This window comes from Microtus pennsylvanicus, chromosome 21 (assembly GCF_037038515.1).
Source record: "Microtus pennsylvanicus isolate mMicPen1 chromosome 21, mMicPen1.hap1, whole genome shotgun sequence".
Lineage (NCBI taxonomy): Eukaryota > Metazoa > Chordata > Mammalia > Rodentia > Cricetidae > Microtus > Microtus pennsylvanicus.
The window spans coordinates 1,189,144-1,201,201 of NC_134599.1; the positions used below are offsets into that span (position 1 = coordinate 1,189,144).

General features: G+C 44.1%; 2 non-coding genes across 2 annotated transcripts; both read right to left on the reverse strand.

The window, feature by feature from the left end:
- Positions 1-5,681: 5,681 nt before the first annotated feature.
- On the reverse strand, positions 5,682-5,753 carry Trnac-gca (transfer RNA cysteine (anticodon GCA)). The gene has a single exon. It is a non-coding gene; the product is annotated as a tRNA-Cys (tRNA).
- Positions 5,754-11,352: 5,599 nt separating this feature from the next.
- Trnac-gca (transfer RNA cysteine (anticodon GCA)) lies at positions 11,353-11,424 on the reverse strand. The gene has a single exon. It is a non-coding gene; the product is annotated as a tRNA-Cys (tRNA).
- Positions 11,425-12,058: the final 634 nt, after the last annotated feature.

Below are 12,058 nucleotides of genomic sequence, written 5' to 3' on the forward strand. Positions count from 1 at the left end.
GAGGAACACAGTGAGAAGCAAGAATGGGTCTAAGATGTAGTAAGGTCTTTTCAGTTGGGGAAGACGTAGAAGAAAGTGGATGATCATTTCTTGGTTGCTCTGTGTATCTCTCAGTTATTTCCCCAATATTTAACTCCCACGTTCCATTTTTTACTAAAACAATAAAAGAATTCACAATATTTGGCATCCAACATATGGCCTTAGAGCATGCCAAAGCTACAGCGCTGCCACAGGTGTACCCTCCTCCTCCGTGCCCCTCAACATGAGCTGGCTGTGTCATTCAGGCTGCACTGTGCTCTAGCAAGCTCTGACCTTCTCAGTGCCACCAGCACTGCAGTACAGCAACTGTCAGCTGTGATTTCTTTGCACCCCTGGGCAGCCTAGCTCCCCCACACAGCCAGCGGCTTGATCCCCTCCCATACTGTCTCCCAGTTACGTGGGTTCCTCCTACAGTCACCCCCTCTCCCTGCATGGCACATGAATAGTCATGGTGGCCCCCATCCAGTCATGCAATTAGCACAGTTTGGGGCCCCCCAACATCCTCCCTGCTGGCAAATTAAACATAGTCAGAGTCAAACATTGTCATTATATATTATATATATAATGACCTATATATTATATATATAATGACCTATATATTAATTTGAACACACTGAACCTGATAGAAGAGAAAGTGAGAAGTACTCTACAACACAAGGGCACAGGAGACCACTTCCTACGTATAACCCTAGTAGCACAGACAATAAGGGCAACATTGAATAAATGGAACCTCCTAAAACTGAGAAGCTTCTGTAAAGCAAAGGATACTGTCATTAAGACAAAAAGGCATCCTACTGATTAGGAGAAGATCTTCACCAACCCCACAACAGACAAAGGTCTGATCTCCAAAATATATAAAGAACTCAAGAAACTAAACTTTAAAATGCTAATTAACCCAATTAAAAATGGGGCACTGAACTGAACAAAGAATTATCAATAGAAGAACTTCAAATGGCCAAAAGACACTTAAGGTCATGCTCAACCTCCTTAGCGATCAGGGAAATGCAAATCAAAACAACTTTGAGATACCATCTTATACCTGTCAGAATGGCTAAAATCAAAAGCACCAATGATAGCCTTTGCTGGAGAGGATGTGGAGTAAGGGGTATACTCATCCATTGCTGGTGGAAATGCAAACTTGTACAACCACTTTGGAAATCAGTGGAGGGGGTTCTCAGGAAATTCGGGATCAACCTACCCCAGGATCCAGCAATACCACTCTTGGGAATATACCCAAGAGATGCCCTATCATACTACAAAAGCATTTGTTCAACTATGTTCATAGCAGCATTATTTGTAATAGCCAGAACCTGGAAACAACCTAGATGCCTCTCAATGGAAGAATGGATAAAGAAAGTGTGGAATATATACACATTAGAGTACTACTCAGTGGTAAAAAACAATGACATCTTAAATTTGCATGCAAATGGATGGAAATAGAAAACACAATCCTGAGTGAGGTAACCCAGACCCAAAAAGATGAATATGGTATGTGCTCACTCATAAGTGGATTCTAGCCATAAATAAAGGACATTGAACCTATAATTCATGATCCTAGAGAAGCTAAATAAGAAGGTGAACCCAAAGAAAAATATATAGTTATCCTCCTGGATATTGGAAGTAGACAAGATTGCCAGGCAAAAATTGGGAGCTTGGGGTGGGGGTAAGGGGAGATGGGGAATGAGAAGTGAGAAGGGGAGGATGGGGAGAGCTTGGGGGAATGGGACGGCTGAGATGGAGGAAGGGTAGATATGGGAGCAGGGAAGTATATATCGTAATTAAGGGAGCCATTTTAGGGTTGGCAAGAGACTTGACTCTAGAGGGGTTTCCAGGTGTCCAAGCAAATGTCCCCAGCTTGTTCCTTGGGCAGCTGAGGAGAGGGTGCCTGAATTGGCCCTATCCTATAGCCACACTGATGAATATCTTGTATATCACCATAGAACCTTCATCTGGCGATGGATGGAGATAGAGACAAAGACCCACATTGGAGCACTGGACTGAACTCCCAAGGTCCAAATGAGGAGCAGAAAGAGAGAGAGAACATGAGCAAGGAAGTCAGGACCGCGAGGGGTGCGCCCACCCACTGAGACAGCAGGGTTGATCTAATGGGAGCTCACCAAGGCCAGCTGGACTGGGACTGATGGAGCATGTGATCAAACCGAACTCTCTGAACGTGGCGGTCAATGAGGGCTGACTGAGAAGCCAAGGACAATGGCACTGGGTTTTGATTCTATTGCATGTACTGGCTTTGTGGGAGCCTAGTCTGTTTGGATGCTCACCTTCCTAGACCTGGATGGAGAGGGGAGGACCTTGGACTTTCCACAGGGCAGGGAATCCTGACTGCTCTTTGGACTGGAGAGAGAGGGGGAGGAGGAGGGGGGAAAGGAAGGGAAATGGGAGGAGGGGAGGAGGTGGAAATTTTTAATTAAAAAAAGCAAAGAAAGAAAAGGGATTTTACACAACATATTCATAGAAACAATCTTTTTTTTTTCTTGAGATAATCCAAACAGAAAGTACAAATCAGGAGAGATCAATTATGAACTCTTGATTTTTTATTTTTTAAAACCTTCTTATTTGTTTGGATAGGAATGTGTTATACATTTTCCCCACTCCTTTTCCCTTCTCCCCTCTCCCCTTCCACTGTTCCCCACACTCCCAATTTGCTCAGGAGATCTTGTTTTTTTTCTCCTTCCTAGGATGATCCATGTATGTCTCTCTTAGGGTCTTCTTTGTTACCTAGGTTCTCTGGGGTTGTGGCCTTTAAGCTGGTTGTCCTTTGCTTTATATCTAATATCTACTTTTGAGTGAGTACACAGTATATTTGTCTTTCTGGGTATGGGTTACCTCACTCAGGATGGCATTTTCTAGTTCTACCCATTTGCCTGCCAATTTCAAGATGTCATTGGTTTTTTTACCGCTGAGTAGTACTCCATTGTGTAAATGTACCACATTTTCCTTATCAATTCTTCAGTTGAGGGGCATCTAGGTTTGTTTCTAGGTTCTGGTTATTATGAATAATTCTGCTATGAACATAGTTGAACACATATCCTTGTGGTGTGACTGTGTAACATTTGGGTTTTTGCCCAAAAGTGTTATCGCTGGGTCTTGAGATAGATTGATTCCCAACTTTCTGAACAACTGCCACATTGATTTCCAACGTGGCTATACAAGTTTGTACTCCCATCAGCAATGAACAAGTGTTCCCCTTACTTCACATCCTCTCCATCATAAGTTGTTATCAGAGTTTTTTGTCTTGGCCATTCTGACAGGTATAATACATTATCTCAGAGTTGTTTTGATTTCCATTTTTCTGATGACTAAGGATATTGAGCACTTCTTTTGGCCATTTCAGATTTCTTTGTTGAGAATTCTCAGTTTAGATCTGTACCCACTTTTCTTATTAAATTATTTCGTCTTTTGATGTCTAGTTTCTTGAGTTCTTTGTATATTGGAGCCACAGCTCCCAGCTAAACAAATTGGAGGCACACTGCCCTCCCCAATTGTTGTTCCAGCTTTCACACATGGTTCTAGATACAGATACTGGTTCATTCTGCTGAAACAATTATGGCCTAAGGTTAGGAAAATCACTCCACCTTCTAAATATGGTGAAGACATGGTCACTTGAAAGATTTTGGATCCAAGAAGCACACATAGCCAGCTAGTATGCACCTCACACTGAGGAGCAAGCAAATAGGGTCATGGCAGACCCTTGCCTTCTGTGTGTTGAATTCCAGCCATATGCGTCTTCTAGTCACTCTCGGTGGGCAGTAAGAGGGGAATCTGGTAGGCCAAAAGTGACCAGGACAAAGGAGAAGGTAGCCTATATTCTGGTGTCTGAGGCTACATGCAGATTCATTTTGTCACATATCACTGGGACCTTTTAAACCTTGGCCAAGAGATTTATAGGTGGAAACCAAAGTAAATAGAAGAGATTTGTCCACTAAGAAAAAAAGAGACAAGACTGAAGGATGGAACAGGGAGACAAGACTGAAGTGGGGAGACTGGAGAGACAGCGCTTGTTTGAGAGCACATGTTGGTCTTCCAGAGGACCCAGGTGTGATTCCTAGTGCCCACTTGGCAGCTCACAATGGTCTCTAACTCCAGCTCCAGGATGGTTGACATGCTCTCCTGAATTCCTTGGTACCAGGCAGTCATGTGTTATACTGGCAGACATTCAGGAAAAACACAATACACATAAAATTAAAAAGGAACAATGACTGAAGGACATGTTGGTACTGCACAGTGGACAGAGTGGGACAAACTGACCCACTGACTTTGCCTCAGGATTCCTGGACAACCTCTGACTCGGGACATGCCTCCACAATGCCAGGTTTATGAAGCAACTAACTGAGAATTTCTGACATAGACACAGATCATTAACCATCGATGGGACTCTCATTTATGATTGATATCCAATGTCCCCAAAAGACACTGACAGGGTCCTAGGCAGGATGGTTTGGAGGTGACAAGTAAGCAGAACACTAAAGATGGCAGTTTTAGGCTTACAAATGAATGGAAATAGCAGTAAAAATCACCTTGATTTAAGCTCAGAATCTAAGTCTACAGTCAAACATTCTATGTATCGGTTATAATAACCCCTTGTCTCGATAGAGTTTCCTTGGTATTTTACCTTGTTGCCATGCCTGAGCATCCCCTGATATACTGTGTGTTTCATCAAAGTAGACCCATAACCAGCTAACTCAGAGTTTCCTTCTCTACCCACAAAGGCCCCTCATTTATCTCAAGGGTTCTTCTCAACCACGAACCACAATCTGAAGTCCTATAGTAAGTCAGAGACTCTGCCTTCTCTTCAGTCAGTACCTGATGAGTGTGGGGAGCAGGGGTGGAGATCATGGCTTGTCAACAGAGCTCCCAAAGAAAAGTTTGGGGTTCAAATAATTTCACCCAATTTTTCAAAAGCCATGGTCACAGCACAGCTCAGTGGTGTATTTTTGGAGGTGCTGGGCTTCTGTGGGACAGTCTTCCTTCTTCTGGGATGCTCGCTTCCATCTAACAGAATTGACTAGGTAGCACTTGAATCAAATCCATCCTCACAAGGATGTATGTAACTGGAAGACGCCCGGTATCTTCCTGCCTTGAACTGATGTAGTCGAGGCCTCCTGCCATGGACAGGAATCAGCTTCACTTTTCCAACAGCAAAGTGCTATCTGCCATTGCCTCTGAATTCTCTTCATGACCAGTCGATTCTCATGGGAAGTCCCGCTCCTCCCATAGACTCTGTGGCAAAAGCAGCCTGTCAGAAATGGCCCACACAGCCGTTGCTTTACTCCGAAACAGCCTCTCAGCTCTGTAAGTTCAAGTATGAATTTTTATGCCTGTGGGTCTTCACGACAGCCACTGTACCCTATCTTTCCAGCAGTGAGCATCCTGCAGGCCCTGTACTTTGGAATCAGATAAGACAACCCAGTAAATGTTTCAGCGACATCCTAATGCTGCTAAACTTACAAAAGGAGCAAATCACCTTCCTAATCAGAGAGCACTGTTCTTGCATCCCTTCAGCAGAGGGCGTTAGTGGCTTAGTGACTAAAATGCTTCAGCCAACCTCTGCCGACGTCCTGCACCTACTATGAGTCTGACTTAGATGAGTGCAATAAGTCAGTAACCAGATTCCAACATAAATAAGGGGGCACCTGGATTTGAACCAGGGACCTCTTGATCTGCAGTCAAATGCTCTACCCCTGAGCTATACCCCCACTGGTGCCAGTGTGCCCAGTCAATACATTTCATCTGTGTGGTGATAAATTCTGACTATAAAGTTAAATTACAGATCTTCTCAGACCTACTTCCCAGAAGCAGCCAGACCTGACTGGTGAGATGCCTTCCTCAGCTCTGCAGCAGGCCTGGCCCATCCTTTTGAGCATCATCAGCCAAGGAAATTAGAGGAGCAGTCTGCAGACCTGAGCCCATTTCACCCTGCTGTCCTGGGTCAGCTCCTCAGCTGCCAACTGCCTTCCACCTGGGTCTCCATCACCCTCTCCTCCTTCCCTGAAGACAGAGTGGGCTGTCACTCAAGGTTCTCACAGGGCCACAGCTGGCGCTGGAGCAGCAACACTGCAGGGTCCCTGTCTCCCTGGTAGAGCAGCTGAGCCATATTTTAGTCTGTGAGGATGAAGCAAGAGAGCAGGAGGCTCTGGAAATGGAAAAAGCTCACATGGGTAACACCCACACTCTACAGAAAGTCGGGTTCTGGGATTTATTTTCCTTAGTTCTGAACACATGTTCACCAGACAGTCATAGAGGGAGAAAATTTATGTTTAGCCTCCTTTCTGGTCCCTGGACACCAGCTGTCTGTATGGCTGCTGTGCCTGGAAAATTTAGAAGAATTTTCCAACATAGTCCTTGCCTTCTCTTTAAGGCCCCAACAGAACCAGACAAACCAGATATATGCAGGAAGAGAGGAGTCATAATAAGAATGCAGTGGGGGGCAACTGAGCTCGTAGGAATAGATGGGAGGTTGCCATCCATCCACATGATCTGTAGCTCCCAGCTCTGCTGAAGACCATTAAGTGGAATAAATGGAAGAAAAACAGTATTGAGTGATAACTCTTGGGGTATAAACTAAAGAATAAATTCATGGTAGTGATCACCTGGGACTTCTTCTTGAAATAGGGACTTCTTGATCTGCAGTCAAATGTTCTACCCCTGAGTTATAGTGGTATATTATATGTGTTTTAATAAATACAGCTTGCCTGAAGATCAGAGGGCAAAGCAGCCACACTAGTCAACCATATGGGCCAGGGCGTGGTGGCACACACCTTTAATCCCAGGACTCAGGAGACAGAGGCAAAAAGAGTTCTGTGAGTTCTAGGCTACCTTGGACTATACAAGCTCAATCCAGAAACAGATCCAGGTGGTGGTGGTTCACATCTTTAATCCCAGTGTTTGGGAATGACACATGTTTAATCCCAGCACTAAGGAGGTGGAGACAGGAGCAATATGGCTTGGCAGAGAGAGGAATATAAAGGGAAAGAGACAGGAACTCAGTGGAGTGTGGGTCTGAGGATTTCTGCAGACAGGATCTCTAGTCCTTTCAGTCTGAAGGTTTGGTAGGGGCAAAAGGTCTCTCTAGGTGTTAGCTATTTTGTTTTCCTGATTTTCAGCTTCAACTGTCTCTGGGTTTCTATTATTCATGCTACCTCCTTGTTATGCCCCTTCCTTGTCAGAGATGTTTAATAAGTGTATTTCACCTTCATAGTCACACCCAACATTCCTACAATTTATTTGTATCACAAGATTTGCCAAGACCAGCATTGCTGCCTCCACTAACTCATCCCAAACATCCCCAGTGTCTCCAATTCTGGCCCCTGTTGCCATGACATAACACACACACACACACACACACACACACACACACACACACACACACACACACACAAACCTCACCTGTGGAAACAGCACAGCTGGAAACAGGAGGACATGAGCTACAAGGGTTTTTTAATTTACATGTCTTGTTTCTTCAGTAATACAGCAAGCCCTTGGGGTGAAGAGGCCCTGTCTGCTTTGTGTTTTGCAACATATCTGGTACCTGCATGTGAAGACATCTCTCTAGCTCATGGATGATCTGTGTGTTAGCACCTGAGGAAGGCTGCTGGTTAGACTGTGAAGATGCGTCTTCAGGCCTGAGTGGGTCAAGGAGTTCTGACAGCAGAGGAGGTGATGGAGAGAGTCTCTGTTTTAGAACTAGGTAATGCTGAAGCTATAGGTTCTACCTTGCCTTTCAGATATATCCCCATGACACGGATAGTTTTAATTTGACATGTGTGTGGCGATTAAGTAAGAGTGGCCCATAGGCTCTAATATTGGAATGCTTGGTCCCCAGGTGTTGAAAATGTTTGGGAAGGATTAGAAGGTGTGGCCTTGTTGGAGGAAGTGTGTTACTTGGGGTTGGCTTTGAGATTTCAAAAGCCTGAGGCAGGCCCAGTATCACTCTCTCTGCCTGCAGCTTATGGTTCATGTGAGCACTCAGCACCATGCCTTCAAGCCAGATATCACACTCCCTACAGCAATCTTCACATATTAGCCCTTTGTTTGTAAGCAAGCACCAAACTAAATGCCTCCTTTTATACTGTCGCCTTGGTCATGGTGTCTCCTTGCAGCAATAGAACAATATCTAAGATAATGTGCTTTTGTTTTTATCAAGGGATCTTGCACAAGTATATTTAGAAGACAATTTTTTTCAAGCTTATCAAGAAAACCGTCTTTTTATATCTACTTTCTGTTTCTCAGATGATTCCATCTAGCTGCATGTCCTGGTCTGTTTCTAAGATGGTTCCATTTGGCTGCATGTCCTGGTCTGTTTCTAAGATGGCTCCATTATGGCTGCATGTCCTGGTCTGTTTCTAAAATGGCTCCATTTGGCTGCATGTCCTGGTCTGTTTCTTAGATGATTCCATCTAGCTGCATGTCCTGGTCTGTTTCTAAGATGGCTCCATTATGGCTGCATGTCCTGGTCTGTGTGCTCCTAAATAAAATCACTATTGTGTGGCTTGTCTAACTCAATTCAGTCTGAAATCAGCAACTGACTAACTTTGTAAATAAGAATTATTTACCTCCTCATGTACCTCCTCCTAGGCTCGTTTTTCAAATATATTTCTACCTCAACTTTTTTTTGAATTGTCTTTAATGTTTCTATCATGATGATTAGGTAATAGGATTCATGGATTATCCAGATGGCGTTAAGAAGGGCTAAGGTTTTGAGTAGAACCTTTGCTTTCCTGGAAGCTAGTGACAACCTTATATTTTAAACACCCTCATAGATACACCTATGTGTTTCAATGGTAATTCCAAATTTAGTGAACGATCACTGCGCCATCTGTGAACTGTATGCTACAGCCCTGGTTACTACAGTCACGTGCTTCTCTCCTAGCACACAGCAGCTTTAGTCAGTCCCTGAAGCCTTAACAACCTCAGCACTGCAAAAAGTCCAGAGCATCTTCTGAGAATCAAGGTACCCTTTCAACCACAAGTCATTGAACAATAAGAAAATGAAGTTATATACTTCCAGTATGCAATATTACTGTTCTATTGCTGTGAAGACACACCATGACCAAGGTAATTTATAAAAGAAAGCATTTAACTGGGAGCTTATGGTACCAGAGGCTAGTCCATGGCCATCACGGTGAAAAGCACGGCAGCCGGCAGGCAGGTATGACTGGAGCGTAAGGCAGAGGAAGAGGGAGAGCTGACTGGGAATGGTGTGGGCTTTTGAAACCTCAAGCCCACCCCCAGTGACACACCTCCTCCAACAAGGCCATACCAAATAGTTCTACCAACTGTGGACCAAGCATTCAAATATACGAGCCTGCGGGGGCCATTCTCACTCAAACCACCACATACAACAGACAGTATAAACATTCCTGTTCCAAAACGGAGAAACGGGGGTGCAGCAAAGAAATACTGGACCAAAGTAAGACTGCAACTCAACAGGGAAACACCTTCCGCTCCAGGCCTGGTATCAGGCTCATGATGGACACCTGTACTCCAACACTCGTGGGCAGCATTACAGTCCCAGCTCTGCTCCCTGAAGCATATATAAGCTCTGCCTTGGTCGGCTCCAGTCTCTGCCTGCAGAAAGTCTGGAGATGGGATCAGGGACTGTGTACAAGAATCAGATCATTCTGGAACGCAGGCACATGTAGAAACACTTCTTTTAGTCTGCACTTCTGTGTTGTATTCCTGAAGGAAAAGACCATGACAGGCAGCCTGCCTAATCACATGATGCTTAGTAACACGATCATGTTCTAGAACCACATTTCTGGTTCTGGAACATTCTACTGATCCAGCTCAATGGATGATTAGACTAGTGTCCTTCCTGCCTAGTGTGTCTCTATCACCTAGTGTTCTCTCCTATCACCTTCTATTAGTGCCCATTGACCTGGACAATGGCAACCTGAAGAAGTACAGTCTGTATATAGGGTGCTAAAAGCAAACCTCACTGGGGGTACATAAACTTGAATTAGGGACCTCTTGATCCATAGTCAGGTTCTCAACCCCTAAGCTATACCATCAGTCCTGCTGAGGCTGTCTAATAAACACCATCTTGTCTGCATTTTAACACCATTTGGCCTGTAATCGGACTTTATGTGAGTCCTAAGAAAGTTTTGATGATAAATAAATTTTATCTCACAGCAGATTATTACCTTTTTATCCTTTTCTTCCATGCATTGTGTTGTTTTCTTAAAGTGCAATGCAGATATGCACCTACCCACCATCCACTCAGTAATGGAGTGGAAAGCAAGTCACATGCGCTCTGACATGCACAGCTGCAGGGTATTCCAAGTGGAAATAACTAAAACAGTTGCTTACAGAAAAAAAAAGAATCTAAGTAAAAAAAAAAACGTTTTAAAAAATGAGACTATCTCCTCTTTAAAAAGGCATAGGGTGCAACACACAAAATAAGACCTTTTATGTTTTGAAAAAACTTGATAGGAAGAAAGAATCCAGGCCACTTCAAATTGAAGAACAGAAAACCAAGTAATCCTACTTCCCAGCAGGATTATTGGAGAGACAGAAAGAATCAAGACAACCAATGAAAGCTGAGAAGTTTACCCTGGAGTGCTCTGAGTATCCACGTTGCAAGTATAAGCATATACAGATACTGTGGCCTAAGCAAAGGTTGAGAACATGGGTGATGGGTGCCGTAGGCTGAGGAGGCTCCCAGGAAGCTCTGCAGTGCTGTTTCCCACCTCTGTGGTCCAGAGACCACCAGGAAGCTTTTATGGTGTATGGGCCCCGCCCAGGATATTCTGGTTTAATTGGTATGGGTGAGGCCTGGGAAAGGAAGCTTTTATAGACTCTTGAAGTGTTCCTAATGGATATTTGGGGTTCAAAACCACCACAATAAAGCCTCATGTACTGGGTCTGGAAAAAGAAAATGTATCCTTATATCTTCTAAGGAAGAAAAACTTGAATTCCAGCACCTATTTCAGTGGTTGGAACTAGTGGCAGGGCTGTGAAGACTGATCATTGGGGAAAGTGTTCTGCCCTGTGAGCACTAACAGCTAAGCTCAAATCTCCAGCCCCCGTGCAAAAAGCATAGAAAGGTATAGTGTCCCTGTTATCCCAGAACTGGGAAACAGGCACAGGAGGACAAAGATGGAAAGAGAAAGGATCTGGGAGAATTGGGGGCAGCTTGCACCCAGCGCAAGGAAGGACAAGGAGGGGTTGTCAGTATAGCCAACCAGTAAACCCCGGATGCAGTAAGAAACCATGTCTCAAAACAAACAAACAAACAAACAACAATAACAAAAAGTAGATGCCCATTCCTGACACACAAAAGCAAATGTAAGAGTTAGGGGGCACCTGGATTTGAACCAGGGACCTCTTGATCTGCAGTCAAATGCTCTACCCCTGAGCTATGCCCCCTTCTACTCACATGGAGTTTAATTAACATATTTTACTCCTAGAATCACACCCATATCAATTATAACCTATTGACTGACATTACAGCACCAAACCTGAGTCAAAGGAAACCTGTCTTCTGCTGTGTACTAAAAGACAACTACCCTGGAAGTTCTACAGCTGTGTCTTCTCCACAAACCCTAAGACTAGCTAGTGCCTAGAGAAGCTTAGACCTGTCTGCTAGAATCGTCCTTAGCATCAAAGCCAGAGCCCACCATGATGGAGACCTACAAACAGAAACTGTAGACCGAAATGTCTTTTCTGTCACACTTAATGGCAAAGTCAAGCCTGACCCACCTGGGCCAATACAGAGTTCACAGCACTTCCTACGCAACTACAGACTAGGATATATGAGGGCCCTCCAATTTCCTCTTCGGCTAAAATAGGTAAATATGATGGACAATGAGTTTCTCAAAGAAATATTTAAATGCAGATTTGGAATTTCTGAGTCTGAAAGCAAAGATAGCAGCATAGATCCATACCAGGAAATGCTGCCAGCAATGGATCCCATCTAACTCAGATCTGGCAGCCAGTAACAAAGCCCTACCTCATCTAGAAAAATATGTACTTCCCTTAGTACCTTCTACCTCCTCAGCCA